The following is a 26,533-nucleotide window of genomic DNA, read 5'->3' as shown; positions in this document are numbered from 1 at the left end:
TTGATTTACATAGCAGGATGGCTCCCAGATAAATCAGAACCAAAATACAATCATGAATTTGCATGAAAATTGAGCTTATCAGCCACACTGGAAAAGACCTGGAGTGCAAAATATCATCCACATGCTCCAATTTAATGAAAGCATAGTAATTGATCATAGCACAGATTTAAAGAGAGAATTAAGTCAGGAATATTACTCTGACCATGATCTTATTCTCAAATATTTCTGCAGTGAGAATAATATTTTGGAAATATTTTATTGGTTAGCAATCTGTCTTTTTCTTTCCTTTGTAGTATCTTGACCATTAAAGCTAGATCATGAGGATTATGTTATGAACCCAGGAAAACGGCTAACAATAAATTTTAAAAAGTGTATAAGTAGGGAAGATGACATAATACAGTACTAGATCTGGAGGTCTGGTTGCACAGGAAAAGGAAGAAGAGAACATCTATTGGAGCGGAGAAATGGGGAAAAACAGTGCAAGTCACAAGGTGTCAGATTTGAGTTCTTGGTTTTCCCCTTGAAATAAAAATCCCTTTGGAATGAGGGGAAGGGAAACATCTAGATTGTCCTGAGTAAGTCCCAGTGGATGATTTTACTTCTCTCTCCTCGGGAATGTGAGATTCAGCATAGGACTAAATCAATCATATAAAATACAAAAAGCTTTATCATCATATCATCATCGTCCTCGTCATCATCATCATCTTAATATCATTTGAGTTTAAAGTGCATTCATTTCAACCTTGCTATGTAACTGCTATAGATAAGATAACGAAAAGAAACAAAGCTAAAAAATTTAGGCTAATAGCTCATTTGAACATTAACACTGACTCTTGGTTTATTTTACAAATAATTTGAAGAATACATATCTACTTTTCTCCTCAAAAACAACGTATGCACTTTACGATTAATGAGATATAGCCAAAAAAAAAAAAAAAGGTAAAAAAATAACAACTGAAATTTTGAAATTAATGATGTGATGTGTTTTTTTTTCTTTGTTTTATTTAAGCATTTGTGAAGTATTTGTCATTTTTCAAAGTTCTAACTAACATGTGAATTGACAGCTAAGTATACATATAAGTATTTTTTAACTAATACACTTACTACAGATAGCAGCCAAAGATGGGAAACCAGACGAGAACCTCTTTGTAGCCTGAGGTTTTGCCAAAAGGGGAGTCACATTTTGTTTATGCTTTGACATCTGCCCATCCACTGGCTAGCTTGTTACTATCTTACATTGGGCATGGGATAGCCATGGAGCATAGGGAAGAGGGAGCATGAGATGGGGGCTGTGGCGGGCATGTGTGGTGCATGTACTGAGAGAGAAAGAGGGAGAATGACAGAGAGAGAGAGAGAGAGAGAGAGAGAGAGAGAGAGAGAGAGAGAGAGGGGACAGCATACGGGAGTGCAGAATATGTCCATGAAAGTCATTGGTGCCACCAATTCATTCTCCTGCTAGAAGGGTGGTACATTTCTGAATCAGTTATGACAATTATGGTGTTTAAATTAATAGAATTACTGTTTTAATAATCAAACGTAATTGAAGATTATAAAATCAGACTTTATTTTAATTAAGAAAACCTATTCTCTCAGAAAGGGGGACGGGAGTTCAGCAGAGCAGTTAGAGGAAAAACAAAACATTTTCATGTTTTAGCCCAATGAGTTGAAACCTGTCACTATTTGAAAGCAGCTGTTCTTATTGACAGGGTTAAACCTTCGCACACAAGTCTTTGTTCACAGTGTTAACTTACTAAGAAAAAACACTGTACCTTTACAGTGGTGTCAATGAAGCTTTAACCCAACCCATACTTAAATTTTTGGATTTCTGTTAGTGGGATCTGAAATCATGAAGATTTACTGTGAAGCAATATAAAACCCAAACTCAAACCAAACCATATAGTTTATTATCAAATTCTAAGTGATAATTTTAACTATGTGTTGTTCATGTAAGTGTAACAGCATAGACCTGTAATTCTCTAGGCAGAGGACATAAAAAAGAAAAACAAAACAAAAAACAAAAAAACCTCTATAATTTAATTTCCTCCTGCCTCTTGCCCTTTCCTTCACTTGATGAATAAGTGAATTAAATGTACTAAAATCCTCATTACAATTTCCTCCCCACCCCATGAACACAGGTTTGGCTACTCTCAGAAATAATTGCTTTCCTTTTTTTTTTTTTTTTTTCACGCATCAATAAACTGAGTTACTGTGAAATGACATTGGTCAGAGAGAAGGAAAACTGCAGGTTCAGAGGTTTTTTAAAAAAAGACCATCTAAATGTCCCTGCTTATATAAGCTTTAAAGACATAACACCCAAGGTGCATACTTGGTGAGCTTGTCTTAGCAAGAATGGTTTTGCAAACTGAATCTATTATGATGCATTATTGCTTCCCAGACCTAAGGAAACATTCTTTGAGGTCTCAAGGACTCTGTTTTAAAGGCTGCAGCATAAGAGTGACCCTTCGGATGCCAAAAGGAGAGAATCCTTGGCATGCCAGTATGTTGATCATCAAGGGTGCTTTTGTCTGTTTCAATGTGGATGCTGTGGAAGCATTCTATTGATTCCAGGGAAAATTCAGTTGCTTTTTTAGTTCAGATAAATTTGACCAAAATGTTTTCACTCAGAAGAAATAAAGAAAGGAAGAAAGAATGAAAGGAAGCTAGCTTATGTCCATTGTGTCCTTGGTAAAACCGAATGAAGGACATTTTAGAAATCCATGACCCTCTAACAGTCTTTTGGGTGAATCTAGAGCAGTGTGTGTTAGGAGGTGTGTTAGCTGTTGAAAAGAACAAAACAACAAGCAATAAGGAGTATAGGGCTTAATTACTGTTTCCATTAAGATTGAAGGCAGACCAAAAAAATTACTAGATAGAAAAATATTCATATCTGAAGATAAATTCTAGAAAGGACTTCACATTAGATGGGAAGAGGACTGATTAAAAAGCTGCCAGAATTGGATTCTGGAATAGAGACAAAGTGACATTAATGGAAAAACTGGTAAAATTAAAATAAAGTCTGCAGTTTGGTTAATATATCAATCAAGTGTTCCTTCCTTTGTTTTGTCGAATTCACTGCAGTAATGTAAGATGACACCAGTGGACACTGAAACTGGATGAAGGGTCTACAGGAGGAACTTCATGTACTATCTTTGTAAGTTTTCTACAAATCTAAAATCACCACAAATTAAAAAAAAAAAAAAAAATTCAAATTATTCCAAATAAATACTCCATTGAAAATAGTAAAAATGTCCAGAGGTGGTTACACAATCTCCTTCAGTGCTGATGCTCCAGGGTACTTTGAAATCTTGTCTTGCCAAGATGATGCTTAGGGATTTGTTAGATTCTTGAATGAGTGGACTGGGCAGCAAGCCATGCCCTTTTATTTCGTTTGAAAGTGAAACAAACCTATTTCATTCTAATGCTGTGCTTTACAAGAGTGCCAATGCAGTGGGGATGCACAGAGCCTGAGACGGTTGTGACTGCAGGCTTGTGCCTTTGGAACTGGCTACTAAGACCATAATCTTCCAGTCAATGAGGCAGAGATACTGGAATGATGGCACTGTAGAAATTAACCTGCTTGAATCCTAAGCAGCAAGGCAGCCTTCATGTCCTGATAGAGTGCGAGTGAACTCAGAGAAAGCCATTAAGATTCTAGGGAAAGACACTACCCTATACTGTGTCAGTTTCCCCAGCCACCAAAGAAAACAGGGTATGGCGTCCAAAGATATTTTCAGGAGGAGACTGCTTGAACAAGCTGGGAGACATGACCTCCTCAATATCATCTACTTGCCATCCAAATGCTGAGACATTCTGGCCTCCAGAGCAAGTCCTGCACTCTATGGGGGTAGAATGGGTGATTGCCCACACAGGGTGATCTGAGGGAAAGCAAAAGGCCTGGTGGTCCAGAAACACTGCCCAGCTAAAGCTGAAAAGGGCTTGCAATTCTCATTACTCACTCCTTTTGTTTAGGATAGATTCTAGAAAGCATCTTTTAAAATGTTTCTTTAATTGAAACAATGTATCAGCAAACCATCAATGGCGCATTAGCAGAGCAAGATTAAGAAAGACTCTCAACTCACTTTTGGTTCATGATAATTAGGAAAAAGAACAACCTGAAGCTAGTGACATTTATGATTCATTTGCCATATCTACCATTCCAGTGTTGTATTTCATCACTCCCTAAGACCTTAGCACATACACAGTTCTCATTCACTGTTGAGTTTAGGATTGAAGACGGAAATAGTTGCAGGTAAGATCTAGTAGCAGAAAGTTCTGGAAAAAAAGTCTGAAGGTGGAACATTTGGAACTGATAAGAGAAGTTGTGGTGCCGGTTGTTCTTTTTCCTGAGAGGTCCTCATCCTCTGTCAAGGAATAGAAGACCTTCAACTTCAAGACAAAGTCCAAAACTGGTTAATTAGAATACTTGTATGTCTAATTAAATTTGAGAATGGCTCCTAATTATCAATTTCATTAGCATTAATTATTATTTCAAGTGGATAGCCATAGATTACTGCCATAGATTGAAGTGCATTTTAAGGTCAAATCACAAAGGTATTTGTTCTTGCACGAAAGAACAGAGGAGATTCTCTATTAGGCACCCCTTACTCAGGGTGTTACATGCTCCCATTGAAAATTATAACTTTCTACCTGCAGTGAAATGAAAAATTCCAATAGCTTTCCCAAGGGCAGAATATCCATATTTACCTCACTTAGAAAGACATGCTTCACCCTGGGGCTACTAACAAATGTTACCTAAATTAGTCAACCTCATAATGAAGCCGAGAGAGTTAAAATTGATCATCCTGAACCATTCCTATAAGTAGCAATGACAATTTTGATCTTCCCCTACAGTTTTTCCATAGAGTGATAGCATTGACCTCTATCGTAAATTCCAAAATGCCAAAAAATAATCAACTGACAATCAGAGGCCTTCAAAAAAGACAAGAGTTTAAGAATGTTCTAAATCTTGATCATGGTGGTGGTTATGAGAATATATATGTATATATATATATATATATATATATATATATATATATATGTAAAAATTTACTGTGTGGTATAATTAAGATTTCTGTGGCTTATTATATCTATGTTATAATTCACAAAAATGAAGGAAAATAAGAGAATAATAGTAAAAGGGATGTACAAAAAATAGAATATTCTCTTAAGAATTTACATTTAAATACATCATCTTGTTTACCAAATTTTCAAAACTCCGATATATCAATTTCTTTGCTTTTATATGATATGTATTAGTGGGAGATGTGAATTGAATAGGTTCCTGAAATAGCAATATGTGTTTTGCCACTTAGCCCCTCTCTGGTAATTTTTCCTGAGTCTCTAATATTCTGTTCCTTTAGACCCCTGTGTATACTCCTATTATATCACATATCATACAATATTGCAATTACTAAATTTGTTATCTAGCTTGCTAACTAGACCACAAAAAAAGGATTGTGTCTTATTTATTACAAAGCCTGGATCATAAGAAAGGCTTGATAATTTTTAAAAAATTAGCTTTATGTGCATAAAATTTATATACCGTAAAAATTACCAATTTTGTGAGTACTATATGAGTTCCAGATGTGTAACCATCACCACCATCATGATATATAACAGGTCTATAACTCTAAATATACCCCAATATCCTTTGCAGTCAATGACTCCCCCCACTTCCAGCTCATGAGTGTTTCAATTATTTACAGTTTCTTTAAAAAGCTACTATGAACAAATAAGTCTATGTGGACATGTGCTTTTATTCATCTGGGTTAATTTCTTAGGAGTGTGATTATTCTGTTGAATGGTATGGATATGCCTTAAATTTGTAAGAAACTACCGAACTATTTCAAAATGACTCTGCTGTCTTGTATTTCCATCAGCAAGATGCTCCTTATACCTCATTAGTATTTAGCCATTTTAAACAGTGTGTAGTAGGACCTCATTTTGGTTTTACTTTGATCATTTTACATTTTGAGTTAACTTTCAGTTCCCTAATGAGGAGTGATGATGAACATATTTTGTGCTTTATGTCATTTGTGTATCTTCATTGGTGATAGCTCTATCCAAATCTTTAGCATATTTTAAAATTTAAGTTGTCGGTCTTATTACTGAGTCGTAAAAGTTATTTATGTGTTCTGGATACATGTTCTTTATCAGATATATGTTTTATAAATGTTTTCCTCTAGTCTATGGTTTGCCTTTTGATTCTTTTAACAATTTTGAAAAGATTTTTTTTATTTTGATAAAGTCTAATTTATAATTTTTTTCATAGCTACCATATTGTTATTTGTTTTCTATTTGTCCGGTTGTCCTTTGTTTCCTTTTCCCTCTGTTCTGTCTTCTGCTGAAACAAGAATTATTTTGTGTTATTTCACTTTATTTCCACTATTGCTTTATTGTCTATACTATTTTTGTTGTTATTGTTGCTTTATGATTCACAATTTACATTTTTAACTTATTATAGTTGAAGGAACTACATTTGAGATATAGAAATTCAAAAAGCAGTCCTTTCAGAGATTTCCTTCTTTTACTAAAGGCAGAGCTTTCAGAGTGAAGTTGCCATAAATCCTCTCTCAGAGGGAGCTTCAGAGCCAGGTAGGAGATTGACCACTTGCGTGGGATGAGAAATTGCATAAATAAACATTATCACATTCTGTCTTACCTTCCATTTGTCTTTCCTAAAAGTCCACTTGTTTTCCTATCGAATCTCTTTCTCCCCCTTCCTTTTTCCCTATGAGGTTGGTCTATTAAACCTCTACCTATTTCTACCTGTTCAGTGACTCTCTTCATCCCAATGCTCTCACATGTATGAGTAAACAAACCTTGTCTTCTCTACCATTAATCTGTCTATTTTCAGTTCATTTATAGGCCCCCAACTACTAGACCTAAATTGGTAAAGGGGAAGTTTTTCCTCCCAACACAGCTTACCTTCAAATGATATAGCACTACACAAATAGTAAAGTACTTGAACAGTACTTGTATATCGTTCCCCTCTTCTATACTTTATGCTATTGTCAGACATTTTACTTCTATGTGGTATAAACCAAGTACATTTTTTATTATGCTTACCCTAAGCAGACAATTTTTTAAAGAGATTTATATATATATATATATATATATATATAAATTAGGTTGGTGGAAAAGTAATTACAGTTTAAAAGGTTAAAAATAATTGCAAAACGGGAATTACTTTAGCACCAACCTAATATATATATAGATATAGATATATATATATGTCTATATAGATATACATATATATCTCATATACATACAGTGGGTGCCAAAAAATGCATATACATTGTAAGAAAGGAAAAAACTGTATTAATTGTAATACTCGATATATATCAATAACAAAAGATGAATACAAGTCACCTTTGACTTCTGCAATTATAAAAGTTACTCAAAAGGGTTACCTTCAGCATCCAGACACTTCTGATTACAGAGGGCTACTGCTTGAGCATAGGTAACATCTCTTAAAATGTGTATACATATTTTTGGCACCCCTGGTATATATATTTACTCAGCTCATTTCTGTTACTAGCATTCTTCATTGCTTTGTGTATATGATTCTGCCAGAAAAAACTTCCTTTAAAATTTCATGTAGAGTAAGTCTGCTGGCAATAGGTGTTCTCAAATTTTATTTGTTTAAAAGTATTTCACATTCATTTTCAAAAAATACTTTTACTGACTATAGAATTCTTGGTTAACAGTTTCTCTTTTTCTTTAAATGTTTTTAAAAAAATTTCTCTATTGTCTGGCTTGCATAGTTTCTTAAGCAGTATGTCATCATTCTTACTTTTTAAAATATATACATAATATTTTTTCTGTTCTGACTTTTTAATATTTATCTCTCTAACACTAATTTTTGACAATTTTATTGATATGCCTTGGTGTTGTTTTCTTATGTCTATTTTTCATTGAATTTGTAAGAGCTTCTTGGATTTATCAGTGTATAGTTGTTGTTTTTTTAATTAAATTTGGAATATTTCCAATAGTCATATCTGCAAATATCTTTACCCCTCCCTTCCTGGAAATCACATCACACATATGTTAGACGTTTTGGTTTTATTCCATAAGTCATTGATGCTTTCTCATCATTTAGCATGCTTTTCTTTTTCCTCTGTGCTCCATTTTGTACAATTTCCATTGCTGTGTCTTCAGGATTACCAATCGTTTGTTTTATCTGATCTGTTGTTAAACATGCTAAGTATATGATCTGATGTCAATTCTATCCAGTGCATTTTCTATTTCAACTATTGTATTTCTCATGTTCTGAAGTTTAATTTGGGTCTTTTGGGTATCATTTATTTCTCTCTTAATCATATTCACGTTCCATTCTTGAAAATATTTAGCATATCATATATATATATGATAGCTGTTTTAATATCTGTGTCTCCTAAATTTATCATCTTTCTCATTTCTGAGTTAGTTTATATTGATTGATTTTTCCACCATATCATATTTTCCTACTTGTTGAAATACCTGGTAATTCTCTGTTGGATGTCAGTGTGATTTATAAGAAATATATATTTGGTCATTTCTCATATATATTTGGTCTTCATCCATGGTTCCTGGATCACAGCTCCTAAAACAGTTGTAATATCCTGAGTGATAAGAGCAATAGGAACATCTTTTCTTATAATACTTGGTCTTTTTTTCTCAGTTCCTGAAAATGCTTCCGAGCCTTAAAAGTAAAATGGGTGTCTTGTTTTTCATAACAAGCCCCTTTCCACACAACTGGGTTGATGTCAATGAGGTAATTCTTGGAAAGCACCTAAGGATGGGGCCTGGTTGTCAGGGGAACCAACCAGAAATAAAGGGGTAGAACTTTCAGTCCCACTCCCTATTTCTGGGCAGGGGAGTTGGGCTGGAAGTTGAATCAACCATCAATGGTTAACGATTTAATCAATTATGCCTATGTAATGAACTCTTCATAAAAACCCAAAAGCTGGGGTTCAGAGAGCTTTCAGGTTGGGAAAACACAACACTTCGATGTGCCATCATGTCAGGCCCAAATTACATGAGGACAGAATCTTCTTTGTTGGGGACCTGGCCCTTTGCAACTCTTCCTCTGGCTGTTGATTTGTATCTTTTAATAACCTTTGTAATAAACCAGTATAGTCTAGTGAGTAAATGGGTCTCCTGAGTTCTATGAGCCACTCTAACTAATTAATTAAACCCAAGGAGGGAGTCATGGGATTTATAGCCAGTAGGTCAGAAGTAGAAGTAACAACATGGGTTTGCAATTGGCATTTGAAGTGGAGGATGGTCTTGTGGAACTGAGCCCTTAATCTGCGGAATCAGATGCCATCTCCAGGTGGGTAGTATCAGCATTGAGTTAAATTCCAGGACACCCAGCTGGTGTTTGGAAACTTGCTTCTTGGTTTGGGACCACCCTCTCTTCCTTCCCCCAACACACACACACACACACACACACACACACACACACACACACACACACACACACACACTGGGTGCAGAACCTAAAGAGTTAGCCATTGTGAACTGTATATTTTGGGGTTCTGAGTTTTGTTTTACTCCTTGAAATGGTATTGTACTTTCTCCAGGCAATCAGCTAAGTTATTGGTGTCAGTCAGTCTGATCATTTCAAGGCTTGCTTTAAGGTTTGTTAGAGTGGGTCCAGTTCAGTCTTTAGTCTTAGGCTAATTTAATCCTATTCCTAAAGTGATATTCTCTCAGGATATTCTCTGAAGCCATGTTTGTTAAGAGATCATTTCACTCCGGTTGGATTGTAAAAGATTCCCAATCTATACAAACCTGAGAATTATCTTACTGCTTTCCATGGTTCTTTCCATGACCTCCAATAGTTACTTCTCACATATGCCAAAGATTGGAGCGTCCTCCCCACCTATGCAGCTCTCTGGAGTTCTCTCTGAAAGGTTCCTCCTCTCTGGTAAACTGCTCATAAAGTCTAGGGTGTTTTTGCTTGTTTGTTTGTTGTTGTTGTTGTTGTTTTTAAACTCTGATCTCAATCTCTTCAACTCAAGAGAACCATCGTGTTTCAACCAGGTATCCCCTCCCTATGCTGCAGCCTGAAAACTTAGTCTAGACAATAAATTGGGGTAATTTTGGAGCTTATCTCATTTGTTTCTCTTCTTTCAGGAACCACAGTTTCAAACTGTTTGTTGTCCAATGTCTGACAACCATTGTTTCACTTTTTTCTCTTCCACTTTTGTAGTTATTTAAAATGTGAGAATGAATTTGGTCCCTATTATTTTCTCATGTCTAAAATTATGCCTATTCTTGAGAACTTTTTTTTTAATGAAGTGAAGACACACAAGAAAATCGTGGTCATTTAATGTGCAAATTACAAAATTTAAGAGTACTAGCTAAGATGTTGAACGATAGAATCAGTATTCAAGGATATCCTGTCACAATGAAAGTAGGAAGTAGAAAGCATATGGGTTAATATCAATTCCAGCATTTAGGCTAAATTAAATCAATTAAATAAATGGAAAGGGAAGTGAGGTATGGGAACTCAGGTTTAATAGACATTTATGTGAAAATATCTCAGGGCTTTTGATAAGTTTAGAAAAGTTCTGTGCAGGGTGACTTATCAAGAAGATTATTTTTTCAAATGCAGTCTGGGAAAAAAAAAAAGGAAAGGCCTTTATCAAAATGTGTCCAGATCAAAAGTGTTATGATTATCACTATGTAATTCTATATTGTCCTGCTTAGAACCCACTTTTATAAATATGCTCTATCACCATTAAATGGGGCATTGATAAACAAAATGTTCGTGGAAGAAGAAAATCATGGTCGACAATAATAGGTTAATGTAGTATTTTTCCAATCACCAGAGAATGGTACAGAAAGCAAAGTTTTACTACCTCATGTGGTCTATACTCTATTTCCTCCTCTGCAGTAGTAATTAGGGTTCTGTTTTATGCTCTCCCCATTCTGATTTTTCTTCACTTCTGGAGATGTTTGAAAATTTTGATGACTTATTTGATCATGGGATAATTTTGTCTACAAATCACTGATCCAAAGAATTTAGAAAGAGAAAGAGAGACAATCATGTATAACTCAGGAATCTTATACCTTTAAGTAACAGAAACCCAATTCAAACATAGATAAAATGGGGATTGTGATTCTCTGTTGGATGGCTCAGTATTCTTAAGAGGGTAATTCTCTCCAAACTGATCTGTAGGTTCAGTGCACTCTTTACCAAAATCCCAGCAAGCTTCTTTTTGTAGAATTTTCCCTATATGTACATATGCACTCATGTAGATGTACACATACACAGACATAAGAAATAAACTTAGATTCTTACATCACACAATACACAAAAATTAAAATGGGTCATAGACCTAAATGCACAAGCTAAACTGTAAGAATTTTAGAAGAAAACAAAAGGGAAAAAAAATCTTTGTAACCTTGAATTAAACAAGGATTTCTCGGATATGGCACCACAAACAAAAACCATAAAAGAAAACATTGATAAATTGGACTTCATCAAAATAATTTTGCTTTTCAAAAAACATTATTATTATAGTGGAAAAACAAACCACAGTATCTAAGAAAATGTTTGCAAGTTATATATTTAGTAAAGGACTTGTGTCCAGCATATGTAACATAATCTTACAGTAAGAAGGCAAACAACCCAACTAAAATATGGACAAAATATTTGAGTAGTCAATACACCAAAGACATACATGAATGGCTAATAAGCACAAGAAACAAAGCTCAGCATCATTAGTCACTAGGAAAATGCCAATTAAACCACAATAAAATACCACTACACATGTGCCCAGCAGAATGGCTATAATTTAAAGGTTTCACAATATCAAACATTGTGCAGGATATGGCAAAACATTGTTGATGGGGATGTAAAATGATAGAATCACTTTCAAAAACAGTTTGTTTCTTAAAAATTTAACATAAACTTACCATACAACCTAACAATTATACTCTTAGGCCTACCCAAGAAAAATAAGTGAAAACCTGTCCACACAAAGATTTGTATGCAAACAATTTTAGCAACATTATGCAGAATAGCCAAAAAATGAAAATGATCCAAATGCTTATCAGCTGGTGGAAGGATAAACAAAATGTGGTATATTCATATAATGGAATATTATTCATCAATTAAAAAGAACATACTATTGATACATGCCTCAGTATGAATGAAACTGAAAAACATTATACTGAACGAAGAAGTCACGCTCAGAAAACCAGATACTGTATGATACCATTTGTATAAAATTTGTATAGAAAAGCAAATCTATAAAAGACAGAAAGTAGATCAGCTGTTGCCTGAAACTGGAGGGATGGGAATTGACTATAAACCAGCACAAGAAAACTTTTTGGAGTGGTAGAAATCATCTAAATTGAAATATGTTGGTAGTTGTATAGCTCTAAAAATTTACTAAAAATCATTAAATTGTATACTAAAGTGGGCATATTTTATGATATATAAGTTATCCCTCAGTAAAACTGTTAAAACACGAGAATGAAAAGTTAAGGCCGGTCGATCGAACACAAGCGAGACATGAATATAGTAGCTAGTATTTTTGGAACCACAGTAAACCTTGACTTGAATACTATGAATTACTCTCTATACCTCTCATCTTGACTTGAGTGTGAGTGTGTGTGTGCATGTATGTGTGTGTTTGATCTCTACTTCCTACATACCACTTTCTCTTCATGTCAGAAAACATAGCTCCTTGGCTTATATTTAATAGCATCCTTAGTAGACAGGGGCTGTAACTAATTGTCTTCTTGGTTAAAAATTCCAAGAGAGAACACTAATTGTCTTGCTTTGGGTTCCAAAGTTCCTTTTTGTCAATCAAAAATCAATAGTGATTAGAAGGTCAGGCTCTCTCTTTTATATTGTGTGTATGTGTTTGTGTTTTGTGTATGTGCCCTTAATTACACAAACACACACACAAAATCTCTCCTCCATCTATTTAATCTATTTAATCTTAATTCTTTGGGTAATTCTATGAGGTAGATGTCAATATTTGCATCTCACAGATGGGGAAATCAACACATAGAAATGTTAAAATATATCAGAAAGGTCATATACCTAAAACGTTGGTGCCAGAATTTGAACCAAGTTTGTCAAGGCTTTGTTCCTTTCCCTAAACAACACTTCTTCTTTGGTCATTTTCTCTCCTAAGAATTTCAGAACTATATTATTCCTATATGTTAGATTTCCTCGAATTTTTCCAGATAAAACATTTTCCGAAGCCATCTTAAACACACTTGTCCCTGAAATCTGAATAATTGGATATTCTCTCTCAGATCCAGGGCTTTCATTAGCACAGTTTATGTATTAGCTCCTTTTTGCTCCACACCACTAATTCTCTGCTTTTCTTCAGGCGTTCTAATGTCTAATTTTCAACAGTTTTCCTCCAAGTGAAAATCACTATTGGTATGGTAAGCATTTGGAGTTTTATTATTGATTTATGCCTTGGGTGAAGAGGTTAATTAAATGTGAATTTTAAGCCGACAACATGATTAGGAGAGTGAAGCAACTGGAATTCATGAATACTTCCAGAGCCATTAAAACTATTTAAAATGAACAATGACTGAAGGTGGGGGAATGGAGGTGGGGTGGGGAGACAGACCAGCCCTCCGTTATTTGTGACTGGCTTAATGAAATTCTGAAGAATAACAAAATCTTTCCAAGGCTTTTTATTTTGCATTTATATTGACATTAGCATGGAATATAATACATTCCTAATAAACCACTCTTCCGTATTCTCTTTGTTTCTTCTGTTTCCAATTGCATCATAGAGCCCTGAGTTTACCAAATCAACACACCAGACTGAAAGGAGGGGGATGGATTACCAAACCTTACAGAGTCCTCAAGATAACTTTGTAAAGCTTGAGAAGGATACATAGACTCAGCATCATCATTCTCCCTGTGTTTTCATGGAGACCTTTTGGAGGTCATAATATGAAAACCTGAATCAAGGGTAGATCTCGTCTTAAAACGTTGCAGAAAAATCATTACACAGCAACAACTGATATCAGGAAATGTGGAATCTGGGTTTGGTTTCAACCTAAATTATAATTCCCCTAAATTCAAATAACAGTGGATTTTTACACACCGTTTGTAACAACTGATTAACTGTCCACTACGTCCCTCCTCTAGATCTCAGGGACATAGTGGACAGTTAATCCGTTCTGATTAATGATGAATAAAGTTCTAGTATTCTAGGAGATTTCAAAAAATAAATGACAATGATTATGGCATGATCATTGATATAAAAACATAGGCAAAACGTTTAGATCAAGTAGGATAGTTATTCAAGAAAACTGAAAAATTACGAAGAATATATATTAAATAATTACATTGCTATAGAAAAGTCATCTATTTCAGAAACAAAGCAAATGATTTGTGACACTTCAGTGCTGTTGCAAAAATACATCCTAAACACTAAACATATTTATTGCGTTTTAATTTGCAATGGGCATAGTCCTGTTAACAAATAGATCAGTAACTACAATGCAGGATATAGAAAGGATGCAACTGGCCAAACGGTGCAGTCACACTTCAGAATCAATCTTAGAACACTAAAGAAAGATACTGTCATTGTGATTCCTTTCAGGCAAATATTTATTGTGCCAAGAGAACAGAAAACATGTAGATCTATATACTGAGTTGGATTCAAAGACTCAGCAAAATGCAAGTTAAAAATCAGCCTAAAAATCAGATATTTCAGCTGAAAGAGATGAAAAATCCTCACAAATGCTAAGCGAATAGCTAGATAAGGCCAAGGAAAGGAAGACTGAAATATTCTCCTGTTCCAGACCGTGAAGCCATACACTACAGCATTGAGAAAGGCTATGCATTTCACATGCACAGGGCAATGAGAACAGCGAGGCTCTGGTAAATGAGGTAGACTTCTGTTTTAAAAGTTGCAGCAGATCAAGTCCTAAGGCAGTTGGTTCCAAGTCCAAGTCATGCCTGCCTGCTTCAGAGTGGTTTAGGACTCAAAGAATCTTGGCAGAGTTTTGCTGACTGGGAGGCTAACTGGTAGAACCTTACCGTGGCTCAGAGTTACCAGAATGATAAAAGAAATGCAATCTCCCTTTCACTCCAGGAGACTCCTTTGTGTTCACAGTGGGTAGCACACATGTGCTTCTGATACAGTCCCAACCCCCACCTTTGCCAATCTCTGTACTCCGCTCCAGTGCCCAGTCTCGCCTTCACACATGGGCCACAGTGTATACCTCGTATAGGTCTGAGGCAGCATGCATATCCTTACAGCAGTGTTTCTCAGCCTCAGCACTGATGGCTGTTGGGGCAATAGGTTCTTTATTTTGAGGGTTTCCTCTGCATTACAGGATATTTAGTATCATCACTGGGCTTTACCCACTAGATGCCAGTAGCACTCCGAATGTGACAATAAAAATGTCTTCATATGTTGCCAAATATCCGTTGGAGAGGCAAGAATGGTCTGCCCTGGCTGAGAACCACTGCTTTAGAGGTTGCTACCTTTAATACATGGGCTTGGGAGTCCAACTCTCAGCCTAGTTCAACCAATTTGTATACAAAATCTGACAATTAATTTTGCGAACTTGTTGTACCAACGTTGTGAATCTTTTTTGATATCAGAATTCATTCAATTATTCATTATGAATTTGTATCAACTGGACAAACAGTTAACCAAGTTTACTATTTGGAAGCTCTGAAAAGGCTGCGTGAAAAGTTAGATGACCTGAACTTTTCGCCAACAATTCATGGCTCTTCACGACAATGCACTAGCTCACATGTCACCATCTGTGAGGAGTTTTTGGCCAGTAAACAAATAACTGTATTGGAACACTCTCCCTACTCACCTGCTCTGGCCCCCAATGACTTCTTACTTAACCCGAAGATAGAGAAAATATTGAAAGGAAAACATTTTGATGATATTCAGGACATCATGGGAAATACGTCGACAGCTCTGATGGCCATTCCAGAAAAAGAGTTCCAAAATTGCTTTGAAGGGTGGAATAGGTGCTGGCATTGGTGCATAGCTTCCCAAAGGGAGTACTTCGAAGGTGACCATAGTGATATTCTACAATGAGGTATGCAGCACTTTTTCTAGGATGAGTTCACAAACTTAATTGTCTGACTTCGTACTTATCAAGATAGTAAAGGACACTTGAAGGTTAAAGCATATTTTAAGCCAGAAAAATATTGCAACTGACTACTAGAGGTGTCTATTCTCAGGACCCAGAAGCCCATCCCCTTGATTCTCTAACAGGAGACCTCTCTAGGTAACTACAGAGTAACCTCCATGCCCAACTAGAGGGATGCTTTATTGTAGATTTCCCCACCATCTAGAAGTATGCGTAAGCTTTTCTATATATCTAGCAGACTAACCTCAATGGATTCAGGGCTAGAGAAAATACAGTTTTCTCCTTATCTTCAGTGTCATAAATCCGTTTTCCACGCTCTGATTCATTTTAGGGAAGTCAACAGTCTAAACGTCTTCCCACTTTTGGGGAAACCCTAACTTCCACCCATGTGTGTGGCCTTACTACATGTTCTTAACAGACAATTACTTAGAACAGAATAGTATAAAAATACACATAAAGCAGCAAGTGGGTAGCTTTTCCATATCTTTTCCTTCTAAACTCTAGAAGTAAGAGGTAACTTTTTTCATTTGTGACATTTATCATAATTTTCCCCTGTGGAGGAATTAAACTACATGGTGACAAAGAGTAATACAGGATCAAAGTATGGTACTTATAGGAGAGATATTTCATGTCAGTAAAAGAAAGAAGATTCTAATGTTTGGAGCTATTCAAGATGCAATGGAAGGCAGTACACTTCAAACCCTTTGGATACTTCAACCAGAAGTTGGATTATAAAAAAAGATGCATTGACTAGGTGGTTGTTCAAGATTATCCTTTGGTTATATGACACTGTAGATACTAGAAGATAATTAGAACATCACACAGCCCCCAAAGCCAAAATTTCAAGAAGATCTTACCCTTAGGAAAACAGCCTACTTTTTTGATTCACCTGAACAGCAGGTGCCCTTTGAACAATATTCAGATTCATTAACAAGTATCAAGAGACCAGTTCTTTGTCTTATTTTGGCACGAGTGTGTGTGTGTGTGTGTGTGTGTGTGAGAGAGAGAGAGAGAGAGAGAGAGAGAAAGAGAAAGAGAGAGAGAGAGGCAGAGAGACAGAGAAAAAATGAATTCAGTTCACAAGTGGTAATTAATCAATTTTAAATCATGATTAATTTTTTTTTAATAATTATAGTGATATTGTGAAAATGGTAAAATTACTGCAAGTCCATGGCTATACGAAAAATAAGAATGTGTCTTAGTTTGGAGAATAGTAAAGCACATATCTTCCATTGTGTCTCTTCTACTATGGGAAGGCCCCTCTTCCTGACCAATTAGACCTATGAGAACAGCATCACTTCCCTCTGCCAACAGGCTGTCTGTACAAAGAGAGCAAAAGTGAGGGCCTCAAAAGTCTGCTTAGTGTTCATACCTGTAGCTTCTAAATCTACAAGGAGGTTGTGAGGGTGAACAATTTTGGTAAAGAAGAGAAGAGGGAGGAAGCATGCTGCTAGAAGCTTGATAAAGAAAGGATAGGTATAGAAGGTAGGGAAAGACACAGAATAGAGATTGAATTCATATTTGATTTAGTTCTTGCCTGAATCAATGGCAGAGAGATTGAAATATTTACAATATTATGTTTCCAACTATTTCTCCTCATCCCCCAGGTTACTTTTCTTCAGCTCTGGACCCAACAATGAACTTGGCTTTCTTAAGCATATCTTGTGCAAATCTTTACAACAATGCACCATGAAAATCAGCAATAAAATGTTACTTTTTCTCCTTGCTCTGGACATAGTGTGTGTGGGTGTTTCAACTACATAAAGAGCGTTGCCTGAACCATTTCCATCCTATAATATGCTATTGATATTTGTTTTCTGGTGACTAGTGGAGAAAAACATGTTTTTGGTTTTGTTGATTTCCCAGCCTCTAGAATATTTATTTATCCATTGAAAAGTTAGATTTAGAAAGAGCAAGTCTCTTAGAATACCTGCTCTCAAGATAACTGGAAAGAAGCACAAATAGAAACTTCCCACAGCATATTAATAATCAGAAATTTTAAAGCTTTGAGAAGGAAAATGCAGAAGCAAAATTGCTTTCTGTGTCCTTTTTATCTACACTACACCTAAGAACTCTTTTGATTTTGCCACTGATTTACAACACTAAACAAAGAGAAAATCTTGTGGTTATACATGGCTTATTATATATAGCTCAGTTGAACTGCTCAGGCCAAAATTCCTCTTACACAACTGAATTATGGAATTATTTGCAATGGATTTCTGCATCAACCAGCAAGCAGATAATCATTAAATGTCACTAATTTTTTGTCCATAAGCATACATAAACTTATTGAATTGGATTAACTACTATAAGAGGAAATATTTAGCAATACAGTTGCTTAAAAGACACTGTGGGTAATACAAAGGCCAATTTGGAAGGTCTCTGAACTCAAGAAAAGTTTTCCTGCCTATGCTCATCAGAAAGTGAGGAAAGCCCTGACAAAAATCATTTTACTTAATGGCAACAATAAAATCTCATTAGTTTAGCCTTTAACAACTGAAAGATTTTGACATTTCGGAGTAAGGGTTTTACTACATCTGAGGTCTGATACACTGACAAAGGCATGTTGTCCCTTTCCCAGGAGTCATGTACAATTTTGACTCTAAAAATTGTCATCAGAGATTATGACAGAGTATTTTTAAAATTCTCAATCATTATGGCTCAAACAATTTTGCTAATTTCTAAAAAAAGGAAACATCATCAAAAGATGAAATTTAAATTTGATAACTAAGGAGGGAGTTCAATCCAGTTTTGGAAATTTACCAAGAGTAACGAGACCCATTACTATAGTAGATAAAACAGAATGATTGATTAAACCTGTTAAAATACCATCATCATGAAGTTCATGATCAGTTAACGTAGAATTTATTTTTATACTCTTCCAACACACACACACACACACACACACACACACACACACACACACACACAATCTATTCATTGTTGGACTAGAGGGAAAAAAAAAAAAAGCTTTCCCTGACTTTTTCCCTTTGTACGTTGGTGTCTATTTTTCCTGATATATATGATTCATTCTGTTAATTATTAGAATAGTTTTCAAGGAAAAATTTAAACTAAATTAAAGCCGAAATTCTTCGTAGTTCAAATTTAATTACAGAGTAGCTGTCAATTCTCACATGAAACGTCGAAAACTGACACTCGCAGGGTGTATGTACTGCTAGCCTGCCTTGTGTTGGGGTATATTTATAAATATCCCATTCATCAAACTAGATTTCAAATTACTAGAGAGTAGGAATTGCATTATTGTACTTTTTATATATTTTTTATTTCTCCCTACCTTAGTGACTGTGACTTAGAGGGTGCTCAATAAATATAACATAAATGTGGTTTCATACTAGCTCCAAAGAAGAATTCTAAAAACATAAGATTCTTAATGATTGTTGGCATTAGCTGAAGAAGTTTAAAACCTTCCAAATTTACTTCTGTAAAACACTTAAATAACTATCTATACATGTAAAATAAAACAAATAGTATGACTTATCTGCTAAACCAGTCTTTCTTTTTTGGTGACATCTCCTATGGTGTATTTTAATAATAGAAACAAATATATTCTTTGGCACATTTAATCTGGTCTGTGGGACTCAATAGCTCAAACTGAATTCAAATTTGGGCTCTATCACTTACTAGTTGTACATACTTGGGCATCTTATTTAACCTTCCGAAACCTCAGTTTTCTCAGCTGTAAAAAGGAGATATTAAATATTCTTTAGAATTAAATTAAATTAAATTGAAAAGTGAAGTTAAAGGAGGTGACATGCAAATTATCTAACACAGATCTCGCCATTTAGTAAAGCTTCATGAGTAGTTGCTCCTTACCTTGCTTCAGTTCAAAACGCATTTTAAAAGAAATGCCATTGTATTTCTATGAAAACTGAGGGTTATTGGAACAAATTCATCTTCTCTGTTCATTATAGCAGATATAGTCATCCCCCTAACTGTAAATACTCTTCTATAATAGCTACTGTATGCAGCTGAAAGTAATAAAACTGTATTTGCTTTTTAAACATCCGTAATTTTGGCTTTTTGTAAGCGTTTTATTTTGGCCTCTATATGACTAATATTTTCTGTATAATATCCTATGATTTGTTGCTGCAATATTTTTCTGTGTACTTTATCAGCTACCAATCATTCAGAATTAAGAGGTTCATTTAACTGAAATTAGAATGGAAACTCTCTGAGGTCTTCTGTTTGCTTGGTCAGTATCTTATTCATGAGTCTGTACATAAATTTTGACAGGATAATAATTCTAGCAATTCTGTCAATGCAGAGATAGAATGCTGAGTGAGCTCTGCAGTTTAAAATGTATATCCTAAATTGTCAAGGCTGTTAGATTTAAAGCGTTTGACTTTGGGAAGGATTTGGACAGAATTTGATAGACAACTACTAACCCAGGCCTAGAACTCAATTCACCTCTGAAATGAGAAAGGTTCCATTTCCTTTCTTGTCCCTCCCCCATTCCCACTTCCTCAACCTCATTTCTCCACCTGGTCCAAGGACCAATCACCCAGTAGACAGACGGTACATTGAGAATGTGCAGTGGGTAAGCTGACTCAGGAGAAATGCCCCCCTCTCCGGTGGAGGGGTGGTTTTCATTCCATTTCAAGCTGGACTTGAAATCAATATGTCATTATAAACACATATGGTGCAGGGAGAGACAGGAAGTGGATACACACCCAGGATGAAGTAATTTGGAAACATTAGTTACTTTGAAATGTGCTGCACACCAAGGAGACATGAACATTTCACAGTGGATTTCTTTGCTTCAATCAATGTCCTTTCTTTTTCTCACTTGAAGCAGTTTTATAGACAATCATGCTTACTTGTGTGGGAAAAGTTCAAATTCTAGTAACATTTTCTGACTGCTTGTCCAGCTCCCAACCTCTAATTGTTTACTTTTAACTGCAACCCACACCATATGCTGCGGGGACAAAATCCCTAGTAAATTTAAAATAAAAGGGGAGGAAAAAAGGAAATGAGTGCTTCATTGCATCCTACAAGTAATGGAGGTTTGCACTCAATTGTTTTTCAGCAGCATAACTATCTGGAGGGTAAACCCTTTGATAATGTTCTCATTCCAATTACCCCCTCAAAAATGCAATAAGCTCATATGACAAGCATGCAATGATACATAAAATTGAGAAAGGTGCCAGAGAAGAATTTACAAAATTTTCCTCTAGCTTTTCATGGCATTCAGTCTTCCATAGATCTCCCTCGATTTTTTTTTTTCTATTTAAAGTAAGGTATTTTGAACCATCCTACTCCAATTTTTCAATTTCCAAACTTCTTTTGGATACAATAGCTATCTTGCGCCCTGTTCACGTGTAGAAAACAACATTTTTTAATTTGTTTTTGCTTTCCAAGATATCCCCATTCCTCTATCTTCAAACATGCCCCCAATTTAATGAGCTGTATCTTTTATAACTTTATGGCTATTCTGACCCCTTAATACATAAACAAAGTATTTTGCTTTATTTCCTAAAAATGAAGATACATTGTGTGCTGATCCAGCTTTATTCTCTCATTTGATTGGGGACTGAAGTTTACACTTTGGAACTTGAATGGAGGCCAGCTAACTGATCTATACGGGGAATGAATATGTAACCCCAACTTTATTAACATCATGTTCCAACTAATTGATTCGCCTGGTCCTAATCTAGCCTGGCTCATTTTGGCATTCTACTTCCAGTAGTACTTCTAACATATGTTTTAAAGGCTTGGTGGATAAACATATTGAGGCCTTTTATGGAAAAATATTTTAAAAAGAAACACAGCTATTTGTTGAAGTGCTTTTAAAAGATTTGCATTAAAACTGTTTGTTGAAACACCGCTAACTTAAGGTTGCTAAATCTTTGGTCTGCGTGTAGAAATAAACATTTTAAACATAAATCTGTTTAGTAAAGATTAGCTTGACTTCAAACAACTTTACAATCCTTTATCCTTGTTAGTTGGTTCAGTTGCTTACCGTATCAATTCAGTCAAAAATGAAGAGACTTTGGCTATCTAGATGAACCTAATACTAAATGCAAAATTTAAGACATACTCTGTTATTTTGTTAGCAAAATTTAGCCAATTTAGAAGTCCACATATTTTAAAGAAATTAACTGCCTAGCAAATCTCCAAAGATTGGTTTTAAATTCCAGTTACTCTTGCATATCATTTTTATTCATTCATTCATGCATGCATCCAATATGTACTGAGTAATTGCAAAGTAGTTCTATGCTAAGAACTATGTGAAAATCTAGTGGGAGAATTGAGACATATGCAAACAACCATAGCATAGACAGAACACGGTACCGATAGGGTAGCTAGATAGATATAAATGAGTAGCAGAAGAAGAGACCTAGCCCAGTTAGAAAGCCCCTTGCTGCAGCTCCAGCTTAGGTCAAGACCTCTTGCAGCTGCCTTCACATAGGGCACAAATGTCTTACTAGCCCAGCAGGATTCCAGGCTTACACATGCCCTAAATCAAAGGGATGTAGAAGCTAGAGAGAGAGAAACCATCCTGCTTATCAGAATGTACACCCTTCTTCTGAGGGCCATTGTAACCTTGGGGGCAAGAAGGGAGTATGAGTGGGGAAAATAAAAGGTATTGTGGGGGGTAGGGGGGAGACAATTCTACCCACAGAAGTGAAAAAATCTTCTCACACAATATAAGGTGGGGATGCTTCTCTTTCTTGGGTCAGTCCACTCCATAGCTGGGAGTGTACTTGCTTTTACTAATAAACTTTTTGCTATTATTTATTGCACAAACTCTATCTCTTGACCAAATTCTTTCAAGGTAATTTGAAAGAATTCTCTTCAATTCTCAGCTCTTTTTGAGAGCTGAGGTACAATGTCATTCCCGGTAACAACACATCTCACCAGAAAAGCATAGAGGACTGTGAATATTCATAAAATGCAAAAAAAGGAAATTCTAGATGGGGAAGACTAAGAATAATTCCATGGGGTGGATTACTTTGCCCATCATATAAAGAAAAAGAATGTGGACATATCCAAAAGGTAGGAAAAGGAGACAAAACTATGTGAATAAGTCAGAGCAAAAGACCCAGGTAGGAATTGGCCTTAATGGTTTGAATGAAGAACAATATATAGAGAAGTAATTGGAGATAAAATTTAAATTGAGCACTTAGAGTAATGAGTCTTGAAAATCAGGTTAACTTTCTTTGGATGGTAATAGAACAAAATTCAAAAGAATTTTTAAAAATTATTTTTTTGCTTATTTTTTATTTATTAAATTTATTGGGGTGACATTGGTTAGTAAAATTATATAGGTTTCAAGTGTACATTTCTATAATACATTATCTATGTATCACATTGTGTGCTTACCTCCCAGAGTCAGTTCTTCTTCCATCACCATATATTTGATCCCCTTTACCCTCATCTACCATCCCTCTTGCCCCCTCACCCTTTAGTAACCACTGAACTATTGTCTATTTCTATTGAGTTTTTGTTTCTTTGTTTGTTTGTCTTGTTCCTTTGTTGCTTTCAGTTTTATATCCCACATATTTGGTCCTTGACTTTCTCTCTCTGACTTATTTTACTTAGCATAATAATCTCAAGATCCATCCATGTTGTCACAAATGGCAGTATTTGATTTTTTTCTTATGGCTGAGTATTATTCCATTGTGTTCAAAGAGGATTCTATAAATTTGACCTCAAAGGCAAGGGAAATAAAAGCAAAAATAAATGAATGTGACTACATCAAACTAAAAAGCTTCTACACAGCAAAAGAAACCATCAACAAAACAGAGTCAACCAACTGAATGGGAGAAGATATTTGCAAACAACACCTCCAATAAGGGGCTAACATCCAAAATACAAAAACAAACAAACAAAAAAAAAAACCTCATACAGCTCTTTAATCTTGACTGTCAACTTGCCATCCAGACTGAGGAAGACCCAGAAACTTAGGGGCTATGTGAGCCATGGCCACGGCTGCATCGGCAAGCACCGGAAACACCCAGGATGTCGAGCTAATGCTGTGGCATGCACTACCACAAGATCAACTTTGACAAATATCACCCAGATTCTTTTGGGAAAGCTGGTAAGAGGCATTACCACTTAAAGAGGAATCAGAACTTCTGCCCAACTATCAAACTTGTTAAACTGTGGATCTTGCTCAGTGAGCAGACATGGGTAAATGATGCCAAAAACAACACTTGAGCTGCTCCTATCATTGACGGGTGCAATCGGACTACTGCAAAGTTCTGGGGAAGGGAAAGCTCCCAAAGCAGCCTGTCATCCTGAAGGCCAAATTATTCAGCAGAAGACCTGTGGAGAAGATTAAGGGTGTTGGAGGGCCCTGTGTCCTGGTAGCCTGAAGCCACATGGAAGGAAGTTCAATTAAAGCTCAAGTGTTATTCTCAAAAAAAAAAAAAAAAGAACTTGTACAATTCAACAACAAAAAACCAAACAAGCCAAATAAAAAGCGGGCAGAGGACCTGAACAGACACTTCTCCCAAGAAGACATACCAAATGGCCAACAGATACTGTGTTTCCCCGAAAATAAGACCTAGCTGGACCATCAGTTCTAAAGGATTTTTTTTTTTTTTTATGATTTTATTGGGGAAGGGGAACAGGACTTTATTGGGGAAGAGTGTATACTTCCAGGACTTTTTCCAAGTCAAGTTGTTGTTCTTTCAATCTTAGTTGTGGAGGGCGCAGCTCAGCTCCAGGTCCACTTGCCATTGCTAGTTGCAGGGGGCACAGCCCACTATCCCTTGTGGGAATCTAACTGGCAACCTTGTGGTTGAGAGGACGTGCTCCAACCAAGTGAGCCATCCAGGAGCTCAGAGGCAGCTCAGCTCAAGGTGCTGCGTTCAATCTTAGTTGTAGGGGATGGAGCCCACCATCCCTTGCGGGAGTCGAGGAGTCAAACCAGCAACCTTGTAGTTGAGGCCCACTGGCCCACGTGGGAATTGAACCGGCAGCCTTCGGCATTAGAAGCATGGAGCTCCAACCGCCTGAGTCACTAGGCCGGCCCCTCTAATGCGTCTTTTGGAGCAAAAATTAATATAAGACCTATATTATATTATATTATATATTAATTATATTATATTATATTATATTATATTATATTATATTATATTATATTAAAGACCTGGTTTTATGTTATATTAAAATAAGACTGGGTCTTATATTAATTTTTGCTCCAAAAGACACATTAGAGCTGATGGTCCAGCTAGGTCTTATCTTCAGGGAAACACAGTATATGAAAGAATGCTCAACTTCACTCGCTATTAGGGAAATGCAAATCAAAACCACAATGAGATATCACTTCACATCCGTTAAAATGGCTATCATCAACAAGACAAATAATAACCAATGTTGGAGAGGCTGTGGAGAAAAAGGAACCCTTATACACTGTTGGTGGGGATGTAAATTGGTACAGCTGCTATAGAAAACAGTATGGAGGTATCTCAAAAAATTAAGAATAGAATTACCACATGATCTTCTGATTACTTTTTAGCAAGAAAATTATATGGGGATCAAAAAAATCATGAAATTGCTAGCTTCAAAAAGTCTAGTAAATCAATCTAGGTGAAAAGTAAAGAGGTTCTGAATAAAATAGCACAGCGGAAACGAAAAGGAAGAAACAAATTAAGACATGGTATAATTGAAACTGTGAGGACATCATAGACCAAGTTTTAGGGGGACGAAGGCAGAAACAAAACAAGCTCCATATCGTTTATAGAGCAGCACAAAGAAAAGAAACCAGAAAAATGGAGAGGAAAATTACTTTAAATGCTCTGTCATTCAAATATTCCCCCAATAGAGGGTATATGGTCTCTTCTTGGATCGCTCAAATGTATTAAACTGGTTTCAAGTGAAAGGCCATTGACTCTGAAGTATCTGATTGTTTTAATATGAAAACTGACCATCCACTGATCCACTGGAGCAAAGGATGTCTACCTGTTCACCACAACAAGCTCTGATAGAGGTCAATCAAAGGCATTCTTGTGTTTTCTGCTTCATGACAATAATCAGGTCTTGGCTTGCAGGCTTTACAGAACTGGATATTTTATAAATTATATTTATCCAAGAACTCCATGCATAAGTTTCATACAGAATGCTAGTTTCTGCCTCCAAGAAGCTGACTAACCCATGGGAAAGGAGACCATCTTTCCTTCACTTCAGTTCCTCACCACGTACTCAGTCCATAACCCTCTGCAATCTGAGTTTTGTCCCCACTATTCAGCTGAAACACCTGTTTCAAGTTATGTGAATATAGGGACCACATTGAGTAACTTCCACTTGATTCTCATTTACTTTATCTGTGGTATTTGCAATCCTGATCACCTTCCTGGCCTCTGACCTACTTAGTCCCTTACTCATCAGCCCTCCCCAAGCATTTTCAGTGCTGACACAAAACATACACATTTTTTTTTTTCTGTTGCTCTCCCATTGATTTCTGTGA

At 35.9% G+C, this 26,533-nt stretch overlaps 1 pseudogene; it reads left to right on the top strand.

Moving 5' to 3' along the window:
- LOC117021186 (60S ribosomal protein L27a-like) overlaps positions 1–24,437 on the top strand; it is a 65,068-nt pseudogene extending 40,631 nt beyond the window's left edge.
- Positions 24,438–26,533: the final 2,096 nt, after the last annotated feature.

This window comes from Rhinolophus ferrumequinum, chromosome 4, assembly GCF_004115265.2.
Source record: "Rhinolophus ferrumequinum isolate MPI-CBG mRhiFer1 chromosome 4, mRhiFer1_v1.p, whole genome shotgun sequence".
NCBI lineage: Eukaryota > Metazoa > Chordata > Mammalia > Chiroptera > Rhinolophidae > Rhinolophus > Rhinolophus ferrumequinum.
The sequence above is the reverse complement of the archived record's forward strand: the minus strand, read 5'-3'. Positions and strand labels throughout refer to the sequence as shown.